We start from the raw sequence: 21,091 nt of genomic DNA on the forward strand, positions 1-21,091 counted from the left end.
CACCATCTATAATGAGGAAATATTGATCATAATATATCTGACATTAACAGTTGTTGAACCACAGCTGTCTAAAAGATGCAAGTCTTTGTTTTTCTGCTGAGGGAGCTCAAACTTAGTCCAGTTCTCTGTTTTCTTCTGACACATTTGATTATCCTATGCTGAAAACTAGAAGAAAAAAAGAAGCAAAAGTATGAAGATGAATATTCTTTCGTTATCTGATTATAATACATTTTAAGCAATGATTACAGCCTCCTTTTCTATCTTCAAAATATTTGCATTGCAGAAACTAGTTTAAACAAAAATGAATAGTTAAATAAATGTTGAATCTCCCTGTGCTCCTTTGTGTTTCCCCATTGTCTCTGCCTGTTTAAGCTCTGTTCTTATCAGATGGAAAGCAGAGGAATGTTGGTTTTAATCACTGATTGTAAAGCTGACAGCCTGTTCTTTCGGTGGTGGAATTTGTTAGTTTTAGGCAATGGAGATATGGAGATGTTACAAGACAAAATCAGATACCTGTATGCTTGCATGGACGTCAGTGGGAGTCTTAGAAACTGCCTGGAGATGGATTTTAGCATAGAAATTCCAGTTATAAGCTTTTTATTTTCTAATCATTAAATTTATCTTAGTTTTACAAGCTCTCTTCTTTTTTTGTTGTTAAAACAGTTAATCTGGAATAACAGTGTGTGCATCAACAGCATTGTTCAATTATACTCTTGTCCAATTAATGTGGAATTGTGCCTGCTGGACAGGATTGTTACTAGGGCACTGCCACTTTTCAGACACAGTTTAGGAATTCAGCTTGGTAAAAGACACAGTGCAGATATTATACTGACTTCTTACAAAGGCACTTTGCTTAAAATACACAAAATTAATGGGATGGAACATTTTTTTCTTCAGCGCCATGATGCATTTTTTCCAGTAGGAGGGAAACAAAAGTGGAATGAGATTGATATCCTTCTGACTCATCAGTCTTTGTTACTCACTCAAAGAGCTCTGGAAATAGGAAAAGTGACAGCAGAATACAACCTTTTTATTTTCAGTACAGCAGTATACTTCATATCTGAAGATACAGACGGATTTCCCTTTTACTATTCTGATTTATCTGCACAAATTAATTCAGCTAAGCATGGCTTCCAGCTCCCTCATAACTAGCACTGGGTCTCCTTTTAAGCTAACCAAATCATCTACCAGATTCAATGAGCATTTTTAGTTCGTATGGGGAGAAAGAATTGAGCACAGTTTTCTAGCCTGAGCTCTCAACAGCAGAGATAAAATCCTACGTTTGGACACAAACATGAGCACACCAGCAGTGTGAAAGTCTTTCTGCTGCTCAGTGCAAGCCCTTCACATCTTTCCAAGCCTGCCCCCGTTGAACATGGGGCTCCCAAGTTTTCTAATGATGCTGTTGTCCATATTCAGCCTTAGCAGATATGACACAGAAATTAATGGCTTGAACACACTACTCTGTTCCTATTTTAGAAAAACTGGAAAATGACCTTTAATTCTTGAAGCTTACACCCAGAGACTGCATAAAGACCCCAGAAGTCTCCCTAGGTTCACTTTGGAACAGGGTTAGGACTGGATTTAGACTTTTCATCCTACTGATGCAAAGCTTGGGAGAAAGTATTCTTTGCTTTTTATTTTTTTATTTTTTGAACATCTGACTTTAAGGGGAAATAATTATAGGAGGTCTACATGTTTACTTTTAAACACAGCATTTTTTCCACTCTGCCCCAAGTCTGACATTTTAATGACCTGCTTTGCCGTGGTTTTTACTGGCAGCATATATTGAAGGGGTATTTTATGTACAATTTTAACATTTGAACAACACAGCTCCGTGTTCTGTCACGTTTTCATGTTGTAGAAAATGTCTTTTAAGTTATTATTTCTTTTAATTGCTGACTAATTTGAGTGTGCTTTTCCAAATGTCTTTAACAACTTTTGGACTTACCTTTGGTAGGGAATATTCATTTAAGAAGAGCAAGAAAAGTAATGCTGCATATATTTTCAGTGAAATTACTATCCTAAATGACTCCATGGGGGGTTTCTTATAGGGGTCACTGAAAGGCAGAAAGGAATGTTTTTACTTCTTTGCTTTGTCACAAAAATTAGGTTACAAGGGCTATAAATACAGGTAATACTTTTTATTACTAGATTTTCCTCTGTAACGAATATAACATTTCTTCTTTTCACATAACGATACCCACTGAATGTCTTAGTACTTAGCATGTTTACCCTTAGCTTTAACAAGGGTCTAAAGTAACTCCTTTAAAAGGCTTGTAAGCAATCTGAAGGCAAAAAGGAAACCTGGTATGGCGGAATTGCTGCTGGAGGTGGAAGATTGAAGGGGACGCTGTCCTGCCCTGTGTCCACCTGCTCATCAATAGCACCCTGTCCCAAGTAGGTGAGGGAGAGAAGCACAGAAACTAGAACTGGACAAATCACAAGTCTGAAGCAGAAAAACCAGAACATTTTGCAATACAAAATACAAAATTGGTCACACATTTTCCTGCTGTAAAACACATTGCTCCGTGCCAGTCTGCTAGAATCTACATTTACACAATTGTCTGGTTCCAAAAAAGCCTTTGTCTCACTATTGCTTGAAGGTTTGGGCCGCGTTGTTAAACTAGGAGAAGCAGCTCCATCTCAGTGAGGCTGCGCTCCCTAACAGCTGATCCATCGAGTATGCTACAGTTGTTCAGCATTACCAGACTCCCAGGGCTCACTCTTTAGGGGATTACACCTACTTCCCAGCTTTGCTCTTCAAGAGGGCATTAATATTCTCTGAAAGGCGGCCACTCATCTGTAGCTCTGTAAGGCTGATCTACTTTGATCTTAGCCTCAGAAATAGAATGATGAGGGATAAGAGTTCAAAGTATAAGAAGAAACTCAATATGCAAAGAATGTACCACATCTTAATAAGTAATGAGAATTCCATCCATTTGTTGCTGTTGTAAGGAAAAATAGTTTAATATCTTTATGGGATTAGGACTCCATGGTACTTTGCTAATGAGTGGCCATAGCTATTAAGATTTCCCTTGTCTCTAGATAGGCTGGCAAACACATCAATAAACAATGGCAAGACTAAAACTGGCTATTAAGATTTTGATCTGGCAAGTATTTTATTAATGTGGTTAATGTATTATTTAGATTGTAGACCGAGTAGAGCAAATAACACAAAATTTCATTCTTTCCCTTACAAACAACATGAGGATTAAGGAAATCACCAGTAATGAATGGCGGCTTTTATCAAAGTTTATCACAAATGACCCCAGATTGTGAAGTGTTTGCTATTCAAGTAGCTGAAGATGGACAGAAGAATCTGAAAATTAACAGTGGGGACAACATTCTTTGTTTATTACTGGTGTGCTCAGAATTGAGGAGTTATCCTTCACATGAACACTCGCTGCATAGCAATGACAATGGGCTTTCATAAGTGTATTTGAGAAAGATTAGCACGCACCGCTCAGTTCAAGTTTCAGTTTTTAGGTTAGCTGCCTTTCATATTAATCAGCTTTGATGGGTTTTTTTCTGTGCTGTGTTTTCTGTGTAGGAGCAGTGGGTGAATGCCATGTTTAATAACCCCACACACCTAATTCCTTTTTCCAGCAATTGTGTGGCTTCAAAAAATAAAATAAAATAATAAATAAAAAAAAAAAGCAACAAAACAATAAAAAGAGCAAATTAAGTTTGTACAATTGGAAGAAATGTAGAAACATAGGAATGGCTGTCCTTAAAGTGCTAGAGAAGCTTATGTTTCAAGGAGTCATGCAGTCCCTCCAAGGACTGTTCTTCAGATTCTTTATCTATTCATTTTTCAAAAATCCTGTACATGCAGTCTCATCTCGGATCAGTACAGGGTACTTTTTCATTCGATCAGTTGAAATGCTAATTCTCACCATGAGGAATCGCTGACTAAGGAGTGCAAAATATTTGACACCTAAACTCTGAATTTTTCAGTTGTTATGTCAGGAATTACTGGAAATTTTTCATATCGGGTCAGTGTCCAAACCTTGTTCCCTTATTCACTTCTCATGACTGATAAATAGTCATTCCACCTCTCTCTGGATCAATCCAACAAACTAGAGAGAGATGACAAACTCCTCTACTTTCCTGACAGTGGTTCCCTTTTCCTCTCAGAAAACATTTCAGTAGTGTCACTTATACTATGGAGAGTAAGTACGAAAAACTTGTCAGTTAAGAGAATGTCCTCCCATCAATGCCCCTAGCAGTTCTTTCCTTTTCTCTGATGCGAAGATGAGTAGCTTAAATTAATTTATTGGTCGGCATCTGTTTAGCAGGTGTATGTGGTGTGATGGCTTTCTGTACACACCTGGTTTATTTTCTAATGCAAGTCCAAAAAGATTTTGATCTTATTTTTAGCTTTAACCTTATAAAAATGTAAGAGCACAAAGAATTCTTACAGTGACTAAACTCTTTTTTATTTAAGTCCCAGTTTCAAAGGAATTTAGCTATGACCTAGATTTTAATTTTCTTGGGGATTTTACTAATGCTTGAGGGGGAAAATCTGGTACATTTGCAGCATATTAAATACCTGTTTGTGTCAAAGTAGTCATTAGATTTCTAATTCATTTGATTACAGTTCAGTGATACAGCAAGGGATATGTCTGGATATTTATTATCTTTAGCTATGCTATCATTAGAATATGATTTCTTTATTTTCATTGCTGGATCACGCTACAGTAAATGCACCTAAATATTGCTGGATTTCGAAACCACTTAATTATCCTGTCATTGGTTCAACATTATTCAATTTTACATTAAAATTGTTTTCCTGGAGACCTAAGCTAGATTCAAATAAATTGTTCGTTTTTGGCAACCAGGGAGAAATGGAGTCCTTGTAAAAATCAGACTTTGGAGTGAGGAAGTTGGCGATTTTTTTCATTAGTTTCATAGGGCTCATTGTTCCTATTCTGGAAACTTTATAGCTGCAATCACCTACGGCTAGAATCTGATTTTTACTGAGGTGCTATAATAATTACACTAAGTACTTTCTTTTTGTCACTGACAAACAGCAATCCTTGAATGTCACTTAAGGAAACTAGAAACTTTTATATTGTGGGTTAGTTTCCAAAACTTTGTGGTTTGACTTTGCAGAAAAAAAGTCCAAGCTTTTCCATAGGTAAGGCCAAACAACACCACTCCCCCCAAATTACAAAAGAAACAAACACCCTAGGTCTTGCATATAGCCAGGACATCTTAAACTCTTGGATGTATTCACAAAGACTTTCAGGACAATGAGGAGAATATAAAAACAGAACAAGAACTTGCAGAAAATATTGAGTTCCTTAAATAGAGATTTTGCTAGGAAACTTAAATATGACTGACTGAGAACTGAAGGTTGACAAGTTTAAATACTGTAATAGCAAAACAAACAAACAAAACCCTTTCAGTTCACTCGTGGATTAGCAGTTAATGCTCTGAAATCCACCAGCTATAGCTATCTGTGCTGTTATAATCCAAAAGAAGAACTCTACATTTGTGAGTTTTTTCAAAGGAAGATCTTAATCACCTCTTTGTAAACCACCAAACCCCTTATTAAAAGTCTGGGCCCAATCCTCCCTTGAAAGAGTGGCCCCAGCGAACTATGGTCTTTGATCCTAAATTGAGAACAACTCCTACTGGAGGTAACAGTATGTGATTAACCAGGGCAGAATTTGGGCCACTGACATCAGTGACACTGGCTGCTCATGTGAGTAAGGAACAATTTCATAAGATTAAGGACCATTAGTATGTTTGGTAGCTGTATTTTTATTAGCTCATCTTCATTATATGTTCAGTTCAGATAAGATGAACAATATCACCTCGTCATTATTATCAGGGTTAATCAGTGAAACTGGAGTGACAATGGCTGCAGTGAATTTTTTTTTATTATAACATATGTATATAAGTATATATGTATTGTATTGTAAAGTCTATTAACAACGCAGTTGCTAGTCAGGCTCTTAGATACTGTATTTTTTTCAATTAGTTACTGGCAGTTTTCTGTTGTGCTCAGTGCGTCCCTGTAAGTGCCTTCAACAGCAGAGCCAGAGAGCTTGCAGGATGGCACAGAGCACCATGTTCTCCAATGGCAAAGGAAGGAAGTCAGAGCATTCTTATTTGCAAACAAGAGTGGGCATAATGCAGTATAGCAATGAGGCTCAGTTTTACAACCGGAGTGGAGCAAGAACCTCTCAAATGCTCTAGCTTATTACCTTGATGTTGTTTGTTTGTTTGTTAATTTTAAATTAGAGATGGGCCCAGACCTTACTGTCTAAGTTTCTTAAAAATGTCAAAAGAAAATTTAATAGAAAAACTTTTTATGATTGATGCGATTCTTACTTATAAACATATTAGTTTATAAGTGTGGCATTAACATAACTGCACTGGCTTTAGAGTTTTAACATGACACTTAAATATTGCAGAATTACAAAGAGTTATTTGTACTTCTGATTACATTTGTTTAGCTAATCTGACTTTATATAGAGGGCTTGCATCTGACTTGCATAATATGCTTGATTAGATTCCTGAGTTGTGCTGCTTTGTCTAATTCGGTGCAACAATAAGTGTCTAGTTATTCTGGCAAAACTGCCTCTAACTTTCTTTTTTGTCCTTAGTATCCATTTCCTGTGTAAGGTAGGTCCATGTAAGCTAGGTGCTGCTGTTATCACAAGCATCCCATGTTACATGAGACATGGGACATATGTCACAGCAAAAACAAATAGACTGACAGGGTACTGAGGCCATCCAAACCTCCTGTCTTATCTGGTTTTATTCTTTACATCTGACTTCCTCCTGCTCTGGTTAGCATCCTCCCCACCTCCCAGACCTTCCCATGTACAGGCATTATTACTCATGTCACCAGCCTGCAGGACCTTCCGAAAAGCAGATGGGCAATTGGCAAGACATAAACCGCACCCAGTCTCCAGTGCCTTTGTGAAGGCTTAGTATTTACCCAATTAAAATTAATAAAGAATGTGAAGGCCAGGAAACAAAAGATGTCTGGGAAACAAAGTGAATGCGACATGAGGCACATCTTTTCTGGTCTAAGAGAGACCAAGGGTGGATGTTCTTTATTGAATTTACAAAAACAGTTGAAAGAATTCTCCGTTGCATAGCTATTGTCATTAAAAATACATACAATAAATACTTAGAGACCTTAAATTCCTTCCACATGAGAAGGACTTGGCAATCTGGTGGGAATGGCATTGGGTTTGCTAGAGGTGATAGTCCTTGCCCTCACGTCCAGCACCAGGCAGCGCTGTGCTTCTCACATCGCTGTGTGTCCTCCAAGTGCAGCAGGATTTTCTCCATCCCAGTGGACTTGGGACACCCCTCAGCTGACCTGGATGTTCTCTCTGTAGGGACAAGCAGAAGTGCTGCACTGCAGGCTTGAGCTTGGTAATTTTCCAGAATTGAAGAGGGTATCTGAACTAGATTGGTTTGCTTCTCTCTAACTTCAGCTTCCCTGAACACCAGGCATTGTGACAGCTGCAATGCTGAGGTGCCAGAAACATATTTTGGGGGTTAAATATATGCTTGGGTCACTCTGAAAGTAATGCCTCCTCCTTATTTCCATAGCAACTACAACAGATACAAAGCATGCAGTATCACTATTTGATAGAGCAAATTCTCAGCTGCAAAACACTGTTTTAGCATAGTCACCACTATTAGCTATGTATTTTCAGCAGCAATGAACAGGAGCCTGTGTGTCACGCTCATAAAAATCTGCATCTGAACGTGGCTTGTCTTTCAGGTTGCTGTTGCCACTGCTGAAATGCACCACCGCCATCTCCCTGTGCTGACATCCACTGACTGGCTTCCACAAACATTCAGCAAGCATTAATGAATGCCAATGAATGCCATTTTTACTGCATGAAGGAATTCAGTGACACACCTTTGCTTCATCCACACTTCCATGTCAGACACCGTTCTGTCAGAGTGCCTCTCTGCTGCCATTTGCCACACAGCAACAAAATGTAATGGAATATTGGTGGGAAAGTTCAGCCTCTTCTGCTATACTACTAACATGCACTTCTGATGTTGTGGGCCAAAATAATGAAAGAGGAGGCATTACTTTTGGAGCAGCCCTCATGTATATGTATATATGTACATAGTAAGTCATTTAACTTGCTCTCCGTGAACTATGTAAAAGTAATGCAGACGTTGCTTTCAGATTTTTGTGCTTGTTGCAAATAGGAAATGTTGAAAGAACCTGGAGCTTAACAGCTTAGCTCTTTCCTCTGAGAGGAAATAGAATTAGAACCTGCATGTGCTTGGCTTATACTTTATAATACATTTTATTATTAGAATTATAAATCATGCCTTTGGGCGCCAAAATACAACATAACTAAAACGTAACTAACCAAGGTAAATTGATGCCTGCTCTTGTATATTTTACCATCGTGAAATGCCAGACACTGCCTCCGAACCCTCTGCTTTTAAGTGGGCCTATTGGCGCTGGCACTGTGCTGCTATTAGGCTGGGACTTGAATCGGAGCCACACTCTTGGTTTCCATCCATTCATTACAACTGGAGAGTCTCACAGGTTTTTGGCCGACTTTTACTTTCTACAGGTGGTGGAAGGCCAGCTGCAAGTGTATTCATTCTCATTAGCTGCACAATAAGCCCTCGGCTTTTCAGTGCTAGCGATGAAGGAGGGAGAAGAGATTGTCTTTTGTGTGTGTGTGGTGACATGCATCTTTCCATGTTGGCATTTAGCAGAGGCGTGATTCAGTGACCAGGAGTCAGATTTTTGCTTAGCATTTTCCATAGAAGCAGCAGTTACAGATAATGAGAGTGTTTCAGTCCCCCTTCCTTGCTGTTGTGCAGTTCTCCATCTGTAAAGCTGGGGGTAGTAGCACTACCCACCAACCTGTACCTGATGACTGTAATTGTGAATGTTTCTGAGGAAAGACACTTATTTGAATCAAATTGGTTGCCTTCCCTGTAGCTTCAGTTTGTCTTGTGAAAATACTGTCAGAATAATATATGCTTCCTTTATAACCAAGAAGTTTTACTCTTGATCGATAAGACTTACATTTCATTTGTCAGGTTAATGAATTATTAGTCTTCCAGGTTTTTTTTAGTACACATCAGTCTTCTCTTTTTTTTTTTTTTTTTTTTTTTTTTTAATCCAGCAGACAGCTGTGACAAGGCTGGGGTGGAAAAGTAGCCTAAGCCCTGGTGCCAAGTAGGGAGCAGTACTTCCAGACCCTACTGGGTGCTCTTTATGGAGCTGGACTGTAAGTTCTTAGGCTGTTGTTACCAACTGCAGCCACAGGAGGTGTTGGGAGAGAGCACTAATGCTTGGGCTTTGCAGCCTGAGCTGGTGATAGACCTGGGTGCTCACTGCCACCCTGCCAGCTGTGTTAAAGACTGGGTGACATAGGCTTAGCTAGCTGAAACGTCTGAGTGTTATGAAGTCCTCCTCTCACCTAAGAGGCTTTAAAATCATGGCAGGGGTCTTACCTCCCTCCATACTAGGATTGCTGCTCTAGACCAAACCACACAGCTCACTGGAGCTCCAAAGCAGGTGAGGCTCACAGGAGCTGGGATTTGGTTTTCTGGGTTGTTCTTCTGTTCCTCTTTTGTGTGTAGTAAAAAGCTGTATATGACTGGAGAAAAAAATCATCAGAAAATACAACTGTGAACTTTTCTGCCTATCAGTGACAGCATTAAGAATATGTAAATACATTTAGAGAGAATTGCATTGCTCTCTAAAGGTTATGTCAAACAAGTAATGTTTGTATGTGTGTGAATTTACTTTGGGTGCATATGAGGGAAATCAGGACTTCACATTCAGTAAGTTGATTTTGCTCCATAAACATTAACTCTGCATGTTAAAGCTGTCCTAGGGTGATCCTGATGTGCATCTTTTCTATAAATATTTGCAGTTGATCATGCATTACAATGGGGCATTCCTCTCCTTTGACTTTGCCCTTTTTTTTTTTTTAGCTTGTTCATCTGATTTGCACAGAAGGGGGAAGAAGTCTTTATGGCAAAGATAAACTGCAGACTCAACTCTTTGTGTGGATGTGTGTGTGCATGTTAAAATCTGCTGAAAAGCTATTTATGGATTTGGGAGAGAATGCATTCATTCCATTTTTATGGAGTTAATGAAATCTTGGCTTTTTCTTTCTTTAAATACAAAGTTCTGTGGGAAAAAATGACTAAGTAGGAATAATAAGTAAACAACAGAAGTAAAAAGGCTTGCTTTAGTTTTGGGGAATTGTTCTATTATTGCATTTTAAATATCATAATAATCTTCTGTGAACACTTCCCCAATTTTCATGTGCTGTTATGTTTTAAAGCTTTTTGACCAGTAAATGAAAGTCTTCTGATGTCATTCATGCTTTGAATACTTTGCTGGCTCAGAGTCTTGGTATCTGAACTGTCACCAGCCCTAGGAGTGCATTTCTGAGTGCCTTTGACTTTTGGAATGGACTGTAAAACTGTGAACCACAGAAGAACACCATCCATTCTATGTTGGACTGAGGATTAATGTTTTCAAATTTCTTCTAGTACATGATCTTATAGCATAGTATTATTTCCATAGTTGTTCACACATTGGCTAAACCAGCAATCACAGCATCCTAAGCAGGGAAGCTGCAAATTTGAGCAGGCATTTTGGCTACTTGTTATCATTATTTCATAGGTAGAATCCTCCTATTTATTGACTAGTAAAACAGCAAATATTCTTCAGTGAAAAAGCTTAAAGTAGTTTACCTTTGCTATTGTCCTTAACATGATCCTAACTTTCAGACAGGCCATATAAAATAAGTTAAGAATAGCATATAAAATGCAGTAAGAATTTCCTGGGTTCCACCCTGCTGTTCTGTATCCTTGTTCATACCTCTAATCATTTAAATTGAGCTTAGCTCTATAAAGCTAAACTTCGTGTATATTTGAAATTGATAATATTGTATTTATTTTACAAAAATCCAGTACATTGTTTTAGAAGCAAGCATAGGAAACTTTTGGTTACGTATGGAGCATATGTTGCTGTAGATTCCTTTCTTAAAGAAATAATTTAACATTACTGGTCTCACATGACTGTCTTTTCATTCGTCTTTCATCACTATGCCTTTCAATACCATTCATCTATGGACTAATGCAATGCCCACTGAAGTCAATAGAAGTCATTCCGTTGACATCAATGAACAATGAATCAGGCCCTTTAAAAAGAAGAAACTAGAGTTTACAAGGGTTAAACAGAGCTCTGGGTGAATTCTGTGCAGCAGGAGCGGTGCCTTCCCCTGTGTCCATAGCACACCTAGCACTCTGCTTCTGTGCAGAATAACACCAAAACGGTTCATCTCCACTGGGAGCTCTGATAAGGGAAAGCAGTTTTGCCAGTCACCATCAGAATTATTTTTCTATGCAAAGCCTTAGTAGGTATGAATAATTGTAATGCACGGTAAAAATCTGTTCAGATGGGTGTCATCAATGCAGATGTTGAGAATCCTTTATTTTGTTTGCCTTCTGTCCAGTGTTTTCAAAGAATTCACACTTTGCTATCAGTCTTTCTTTGTTCTGATAAAGTTGTAATCACCCAGAAGCAGATTCAGAAGCTCCCCCTCCTTCCTTCACAGCCCCAGTGTTTGTGTTATACCCAAATGCGACATTGTACACCAGCGCAATCGAAATGGCTGCAATGATCAATTGAGGGCCCAATCAAAGCCTCACAGATAGGCAGCCATTCGTCGCTGTTTGATATAAAAGGTGTTTTATTTCTCATCACTTTTTTGTCACTGAAAGAATGCTTCCTACGTGCAGATTAATTAAAGTGTAAACATTAAATATTGATTGATGCATTATCAGCATGGAGCAGTTGCCTCCACTCAGATTGATTCCTGCAGTGATTTATTGTCATATTTGTGGAGTCATTTCACTTGATAACAAAGAGAAATCGCCTGCTGCCTCTGCCTCTCGGGCTTCTTTTTGCCTCCTGCATGCAACTCCTCATCCTCACTGATTCATTCTTTGCCTGCTTGGAACTGGTGTGGCCTCGCAGTCTTTTCATGAGAAAAGTTTAGGGCTTCTCTCTTTGGCACCTGTGTAGCAAGTTGATAGTTCAGTGTAGAAGACACAGAGTTGTGCTCTCTAATGGAACATCCGTGGTTAACACTTCCAGTTGTGTCCCTTGCAACTACTCTCCAAGACCGGGCTCAGGCACAACTTTGCAAACACAGGTTCAAGTCATTAGGGTTAACTTGCTGCCAACTTGAGAGAAAGGTGAACTTTCAACAGAAAGACATTGTTCAGGTTGGATTTATGGCTAAATTATGCAGTTAGTTGCTCTGAGTACGAGCACAGCCACACAATAGCATATCAGTTTAAAGAATTTCAGGATTTTATTCTCGTTTTCAGGCAAGTGCATAAAAGATACCTTCATTCAAAATTGTGGAATATTTAGAGGAAAGCGAAGCTTTGGTGGGGTGTTATTGCCCAAAATTTACCAAATGACTCTAGCTTATGGAGGTGGGTTCAGACAGGCGAGTCATCCAAAAAGCCTTTCTCCCCTCTCCCTAAAAGCCTTCGATCTCTTGCTGTGTGTTTACAGTGATCAGGAGCAGCCTTGCACTGCACACAGCCACCTGCCCCACAAGGAGCTGTACCCCAGGGTCTTCTCTGTGCCACAAGGCCCTGCATCCCCTCCTTGCCGGGCCTTGCTGAGAGGATGGCTGTGCTTACAGCCTGCGCTGCCTGAATGAGCCCTCACTGACCCGATATGCCACAAAAGGAAAAAAAATAGTCGTGAAATTGCTTTGTTCTGCAGTAACAAAACTTAACCTTTTACATACATGGCTTTAATTTAACATTCAGAGGATGAGATTACTCAAAATCTGCTGAAATCAAACATGAGTAAGGCCATAAAAATAGGTAATGGGCAACTGGTGATCTTGATTCAGTCAGGCAAGGAAACATTAACCTTTAGTCACAGTGGCAACAAATGCTAAGCTTGTGAATTTACTGCAACAGATAATTTCCCTCCTAGACCTGCAGGAAATCATAGCAATAATTCCCTACATGAGCAGCAGCCACCTCAACATGGCTCTCCAAGAGCTATGATTTCTCTAAAAGGCTATTGCAATAATTGTATGGCACTTTATTATGATAGGAGTTCACTCGTCCTGCTCCATCTCTGACCCTCACACAAACATATGCCCAACACCACTTTCTTTGTTTCTATGTATGTTTTGCAAATGCACCCAACCCTGGGAGAAAAAGCTGTTATTTCAGATCCTTCCTCTCCATACATTTTCCATCAGATGCTCTTCCTGTTCTTCTCTGTTCTGTCTTCTGTTCCAGAAGTTCTGGTTTGTTGCATCTCTGGGGAGTTGCACCCTAATTTGGCACTCCTCAAATCAAAAAGTATACAAACCAACGGTGTGCTCACCCAGATTCCTTCAAATCAATGCTCTTGCAAGATCACTTCCCATTGCTCAGTGTGTGTTGTTGCCCTTCCTACCCACTGAACAGCACTGTTGCCACTGTGTGTTTAAATTATTTATTTAAATTTTCAGCCTCTCCGGTCAGAGACCTTCCTTTCCTGTTTGTCTTTAAACTGCTATGCAAACCAGTGTGGCTGTGTAACCAGCCCTGCTACAAACGCAGTGCTGTAAGCCCGTGTACTTGTAAGGCTGCTGAAAACAAAATCTATTGTCACTGTAATTATTGTGGAGGGCATTTACATTTTTAAAAAGCCTTTCATTCAAAGACTCTAATGCATTTTGTGTTGAAATACAGAAATGTTCTTAAATATCTGTAGTTCTAGATGAAAATGTGTTTCACCTATCAAAATAAAATTTCTTTTAGCATTTTTTTATATGATAGATAAAGACTTTCTAACAAATAGTTCAGTCTGAATTGTGTGAGCATTGTTTAGATTAGACACAGGAACAAATTAAAAGTGACTTTAGTTGCACAAAGTCTGTTTTCTGCAGGTCACATGTGGACCTGGGATGCATGCACACAGCTTATCCTTCTGGGTGATGTTGGAGCATCTTTGAGGAAAAAAAAAATAGAGGGAAAAATTTGTTGACTTTAATGGGCCCAGGCTTTTCTGTTAATAATCAGTGAAGGACAAGGCACGTAGAGTTGCTTGTTTACAGCTAGGACCTAATGGTAACTAATGCTAACAGACCACAGTTTCCAGAAGGTAGCTGTCCCAGGGTAGATGTCAGCTTTCAAAGAAGTAAGGGCTGTGACTCCATTGTGACTTGTACTGATGTCAGCTAGCCAGAAGGGCACAGTAATGCCAGGTAGCTTTCAGCTGCTTGTCTTAGTCTTTGCTTTAGGCTTCTTTCAGCCAGGTACCTAGCTGAACTCAGTGTGAGTGCAGCGAGCTAGTAAAACTAGAGTTACACTTGTTGGCTTCTTACTTAGAAAAAGCAGTGCAAGTCACTGTACAGCGACTCTGTATGCCTAATTTATTTATTTCTTAGCCCACAGGATTATTGCTGACAGGTGATGATGGGTAACTAAGTGGAACAAACAGATATTAAGAATATGTGGGGAAATGACAGAAACAAGACCAGAAATCAGTTCTTTTTGATAGATTGTAAAACAATTTTTAAAACCTGTTTTAACATTGTGCCTCAAATGCTGTTCTCCAGGGCCAGATTCTGAAACAAAGGAGATGTTTGTGAACTGAGCACTTCCTCAGTGTGTCTCATTGCACCTCACTTTTGTACAACTGCTGTACAAATGCCACACAATAGTCAAGAGCAAGGATTTTAAATTATTTAATTTGTTTGGGGTTTCCAACAGGATGAAAACTTGCTTTTTTCCTGATTGGCTTTCAGAGGATCACAGGATACTCCAGGTTGGAAGGATACATGTCTTAGAGTACTTCTGTTGAATCCTGATTAGAGTTTCCTTTCACCGTGGACAATTAAATGTGACATGAAGGGACACAGAAAGATGTTTGCTAGGGATTTAGAAAGCTCCATACTGACCTGTATGCTGGAACTTTAGAAATATTCATATGCACATACATTTACAACCTATGCTGAGGAGTCTCAAATCCGCAAGCAGTTCCCTCTAGCAAAAAAAAAAAATCAAATAAAAATAGTGGTTGTGATGATGAATGCAAGCTGTAGAAGGCTGCAACCCTCCCCATGTTAGTGAAGAGATTTTGTGATCTGCAGTAGGAGCTGGATATTAATTGAAACTGGTCTGACTGTTTGTCCTTATAAAGTCACAGTTGTATGTTCTCTTTATCCAAGTATCCTCCCTATATAAACTGAGATTACGATATCCATGCAAATTACCTTTCTGCTTCATGTGTCACTATGAGACCCACTGAATGAATGCTGTTTCCCTTCCAAAAATGAGTTTACCGTTTTTGCAGTAGCAATTACAGGTTGTGTGAGAATGGTGTGTTATTTCCCAAAATTGTATGTAATTTATCTCAGAAAGCTTGAAACATAGTTTTGAACTTAAATGCATATCATCTTTGTAACTGCTCAGTTTGTGTTATTTTACAGTCCTTGAAATACCTTTGATAATAAGTGAAAATTAGGAGAAAAACTACAATTTGTAGAGTGACCAGTGTCTGATTATATGTAATATAATTAACTCCATCCTTTGCATAATGTTTATCTTAATTATTACCCAGTGTACTTTGGAACAGGCTTAATGATTGGTGATTCTTTCACTGTGGGGAGGTTTGTTCATGAGATACATTTTGTATTCATTTGCTGGGTCACCAGGACTGAACATTTAAAAAATGTTATACTAATTAGAAAATTACTTAGTGTTAGTTATAAGAAGATACTACTGACATTGCTCAAAATAGTTCTCTATGATCTTCCCATCTAATTTTTTTCTTCAATACTTTGCCTTTCCAAAAATTGTTTTGTTTTTAAAGTTATTTAAATATTATTACATTACAAACCACAACATAGATCAGTAAGTCACATTTATCCCTCCTTTCTTTGCCTATTCTGTAGCCTACTAACATGAGACAGGATTTCAAATTACCAGAAGTTCTATTAGGAGAAACCATCTTAGCCCCAAAAGCTTTTTCATTCTTAGACTCTGACTTGTGTTATGACAGAAATTAACATTTTTGTGACCTGTAATTAACTGTGTTGTCTCATGCTATAAATAAGATTTGGCAGCTATAGCTGGAGTCAACTGTATCTTGAGGTCCAGTTATCTGCGGCTGTTTTTTTATTTATAGCTTTTTGTATTTGCTAATAACACTGCAGAGTTCAGGGATGCAGACAATAAAGAACACAAATAAAATCTGTGGCTGGTGCCTGCAGCCCTCTTCCACTTCATTCCTACAGTACCATCAGAGTTTCCTCAAATTCTTCCTCTGCTTGGAAATCTCTGGGGTTAGTGTTTGACTTCAATGCTGCTGGTAATTCCAGCCCTCACCATTAAAGCTGCATTTTCTAACCATCCCTTGGTAATTGTCGCAAGGACTTAGACAAGTAAGACTATCCAAAGACATCGCTAAGGTCAAACTGTGGTGGAAAGTGCTCTGATTTTATCCTGGAGATTGATGCTTGTATCACCTTTTTTTCGATTCAGCAGCTAGGGTTATAAAATGTGCTTGCAATCACTGATAACGTGTTTGATCAAACTACAAGGGGAGTAACACAGTATTTTATACACTGTGTGTAGTTTTACCTGATGCCACAATAAATCAGTGAAGGCAGAGATCTTTTGTAAATTTTAATGAAAATTCAACTGCTGAAAATATAGTTACTTGTGGCTTAAGTTCTAGAAATATGAATTCATTTCAGTTCCTTACAGCTATAAAAATAGCTTAACTACAAACTTACTAGGAAAGCTGTAAAAGAAGAAGCAAGAAAATAAGTGCTAGTATATTCAATATATTATAATTATTTTGTCACTGGCTATAAGCAAACTGAATGGAGACGGGACAGGTGATAAAACATACGTAGAATAAGCTGTAAAAGATTCCCATTTCTGAATGTAATCTAAAAAACAAATCTCTGTACTATAAAGAGACAGAAGTTGAGAGAATTATCCCGTTGTGCCATTGCACACAGACAAGTAAGAAACATTCAGGACTAATTAAAATATTAACCAGTTGTAACTACTCTATAGATGTGTTATTTTTCCATAGGAATCTTGCAAGTACAATAACCTACAGATGGCAGTCAGCAAGGATTTGCAGGTACACCTATCCTGAGGTAGGGATGTCACCTTGGAGATGTGACTGGAAATCTGCCATCAGAGCTCTGACCATGCCTCCTTCTGATCTTTTGGATTCTTCTTGCTTCCATTTGGTTCAGGCTTTAGATTTTTCCATTGCCTAAAGGTACACCAATCCTAAGATTTTCTGTTGTTTCCAAAAAGTACCTGTCCTTTGTAGGATCTGTTGTGTCTTTGTGTATAGAGAATGCATTGTATTTGTTTATTTTATATCCAGCACATAGAGCAATTGCTTTCACAAAAGAGCAAATAGATGATGTTATAACAGTAAGGAGCCTTAAAATATACTAACTCATCTCTAGCTGATCTCTAACTACTGGTTGCTCAATAACCATGCCCTAATCCTGGTCTGTTTTCCATCTCAACTTTACCTTTGTATAAGCCACAGCTTGGCAAATTAATGTATTTCCTAATATGTTTTTTTTGATAGAAAAATGCAATATACGAACAAATCTCTGAACTCTACTTGGGGAATTCTCAAGTAACTCTCAGTTTACTATCTAACTGTCATCCCCAACCATGTAAACTTCTGAATGTGTGTGTCACAGTAATAATAGCAACACCATTTGGCAAGAGATTTATATTTAGGAAGTGAGTGGAAGCTTTGAGAAATCCTGTAGTAGTTTTCAAACATGTTTAGAAAACCAATTAGAAAACTCTTTAGAAACTACCATCCAGTTGAAGAATATTATGTATCTTTTAGAAACACTGTTGGCTTTCATAGACTGCTTGGAATATGTTAGTGTCAGTATTGGGAAAATATATTCCTTCGTGCTTTGTGATATATTTCTGCAAAGCAAACTTACTATCAACTAGAACAGGTTTTCTTTCCTGTGGTTTCTTTTCTCATCTGTTTCTGCTCAGTCAAGGTGCATCTGGGAATATATTTCCCCTTGCAGCAGCAGGTGGCGTTGAGTAGCACACACTATTCTCACACTTATAATCATTTTGTCTTATATGTAGTAAAACCTCCTCTCCCAGAAGAGATAACCCACAAGAGAAATTCAGCAAGTTTTTATAGATGTAGCAGACACTGCACATGACAGGGGTAGGGGTCAAATTCTTCCAGCTTTAATCGCACTGAGAAATAGGACCATAAATAATGTATTTAAGGGGCAGCAAAAGCAAATGTATTACATTATTTTTCTAAGTAAAATTTTCTTTTCATTTTTATACCCACAAAAATCTCTTGGCTTGCTCTTGCAGTACCACAGAGATCACGTTGTGGTAAGGTGATGTTTATCATGTACCAGTATTCATTCACCCTGCAGAAATTTGCAAACCTGAGTTTGTTTTGTGGCTTTCTTCATCCACCTTACTTCCACAGAACAGGAATTGATTCTTCTCCCAAAAACATTATCACTGTATCTTCATGCAATACAGCGCAGTGTTTCAGATTTACACTGTGGTGAGAGCAGAATGAGAATTAGCATTTTCCAAACTTTTCTCTGAAGCTTTTTCTAAAAATTATGGAATATTGCAGAATCAGTTCAAAGCAGGCCTTCACGTGACTTCCTAAGCTTATTTTTTAAATATCATACAAATAAAATGATATCTTTATGTGCACACAGGTAAAACCTAAGAATGAAATAGAAACCTTTTACAAGCAAGTGACTATACCTCGATCTGTAGTCAGTCTTAGCAGTGATTATGAGTATTTAAGAAATCCATCCATCTTCCTTTCATCAACAGTCACTTTTGCATTTGCATATCTAATAATTTATGGCATGTCCTGACCCCAAGCAGTAATTGAACCAATAGATCTTCAGACTAGGTTTACTCTGGTCTGGCTGCCACAGTAATGTAACTCTGCAGGAGTTTTGGATTATTCCAAATGCCATCCCCTCTTCTGAGAGACTGACAGTAACAGGAAAGATTTTACCTCCAAATGTCAAGGCAGTTACTCTATGGCTTAGTTTAAACTATCTAGCTCTCCTTTTGGAACACTTCAGATAAAAACAGGAGGCACAGAGATCACTCCCAACACTGCCCTTGGTAGACTGGTTTTAATGGAAAACTCTGTAACAATAACTTAATTCTCCTAAGAGTATAAAACCATGGAAGAGCCTAAAATGTAGAAATGAAAGGAGGAAATCTAGTTTATAACTGGTAACATAAAAAAATAAAAATTAATTTAAAAAATAGAAATAAAAGGGGAGAGACACTGTTGTGTTGATGAGGACTTTGATGATCACAAACAGACTGACAAGAATCGAGATTCAAGTAGGAGATAGGGTGCTCTTCTGACTTGAGCAAGCCATGGCACAGCACAAAAATACCCAGCCAATTGCTTGTGTTTCTGCTTCTCAAAATGTGATTTAGAGACCAATTTCAAGGCAGCATTATATGCTTCAGAAAAGGGTTCTCAAAAGCTCTGAACAAGAAAAATACCAGCAAACACACAGCTCTGCACTGTTGCAGGCACTTTGCTGAATACTAAGTATTGAGAAAATACAGCAATAGAAGCCGTGTCTTTTCCAGCAGGTATTGTTTGGGAAAATCTCTCACTGCTCTTCACCTATTTCTGACTGTAACAGAAGAGTCAGGTGCACAGAGTGGTCACACTGCTGCTGCTTTCAAACAGTATTCCAGACATCGTGAAAAGATGCTGGGTCTGAAATTTTATAACAGGTCTCATCAGTTGGCTGTTTTATTTTCCTGGAAAGGAGCTCAATTGAACAAGCTCTGGCAGACACACAGAGCTGTGCTGTTGCCACTGACACAAGTCCCAAAACAACACATACAGTCTGTGAGAAAATGCTACTGTCTCACAACTGCAGAAGAAAAAAGAGAGCAGCAAAGGTACAAACAAGGGAAATCTGACCCAATCCCCAAGTAATGACATATGCAGTATTAATCTATCGATGATTAAGTGCTGCCATTGTTCCTTAATAGCTAAGTTCAATGATGATAGACATCCCGAAAAATAGATAGATAGACAGAAAGATAGATATCCTCAGCTACATCAACCATCCATAATATCCCATGTGCTGCCATCACTGCTTTGCCTGACCAATTGCCTGTGTAACCTGTTCCATCTTGTATGATCAATATTAGCACTTCACTAAGCATGCAGTTACAGCTATCTGCTAGCACAGGAGGAACCTCATCTTGCCTCATTGTACTGAAAGATGATCATCTTGGAGAAGAAATGCAATTTTCTATACCGAGACTTTCATTTAATTGTTTTCAGTGACTTGTTTGATGCCTTTGTTCTACTTGTTATGCAAATACTTTATAGCAAAAAGCAAAGCATTGGAAAATGAATAAACACTGAAAAGTTGAACAGGAATACTGAGTTTAAAGTCCAGGCAATGTCCCTGTGCCTCAGTTTTTCATAATTGAAGTGAGATGAACAATACCATAACCACCTGTTGCGAGATTCTTGTGGATCACTGTTTGATTAGCAGACCTAAAATGTTCCAGGGGCAGAAATTCTGGTGCCTCCAAATACTAAGTGAGCTGTGATTCTCTTAGAAACTGAGATACAGAAGATTGATAAAATACAGTAGCACAGGATCAAAAGGAGAGGAAGGTCTCTACACAGTATGGGAATGATGGCACAGGAAGAAAAATGTTCCTGGCCCTACCACCCTCATTCTCTTGTGAAGTGCTTCAGGGAGGACAGCACAGAATAGAAAGTTCCTTATCCCACCCAGCCACTGCTGAAGGAATGGGTGTTCCTGGTAAGCATTGGGATAAAAACCAGCAAATACCAGCAAGGGACAGACATTGTGACATCTCCCTTGGCATGGAAATACAAAACAGTGGGAAGCTTCCTGTGCTGTGTGATTGCAGTAAGATTGCCTTGCCGTAATGCAGGAGGGAATAAATCTTGTTTCAATGAAATTGAAAGCAGTGCAGCTCAGCTGAAATTATCTGCAAAAAT

General features: G+C 38.5%; 1 long non-coding RNA gene across 1 annotated transcript in view; it reads left to right on the forward strand.

Moving 5' to 3' along the window:
• The window catches only part of LOC116243891 (uncharacterized), a 284,812-nt gene that overhangs the window by 254,959 nt on the left and 8,762 nt on the right, over window positions 1–21,091 (forward strand). The window lies entirely within an intron of this gene.

This window comes from Phasianus colchicus, chromosome 13 (assembly GCF_987193195.1).
Source record: "Phasianus colchicus chromosome 13, bPhaCol1.hap1.1, whole genome shotgun sequence".
In the NCBI taxonomy this organism is placed as follows: domain Eukaryota; kingdom Metazoa; phylum Chordata; class Aves; order Galliformes; family Phasianidae; genus Phasianus; species Phasianus colchicus.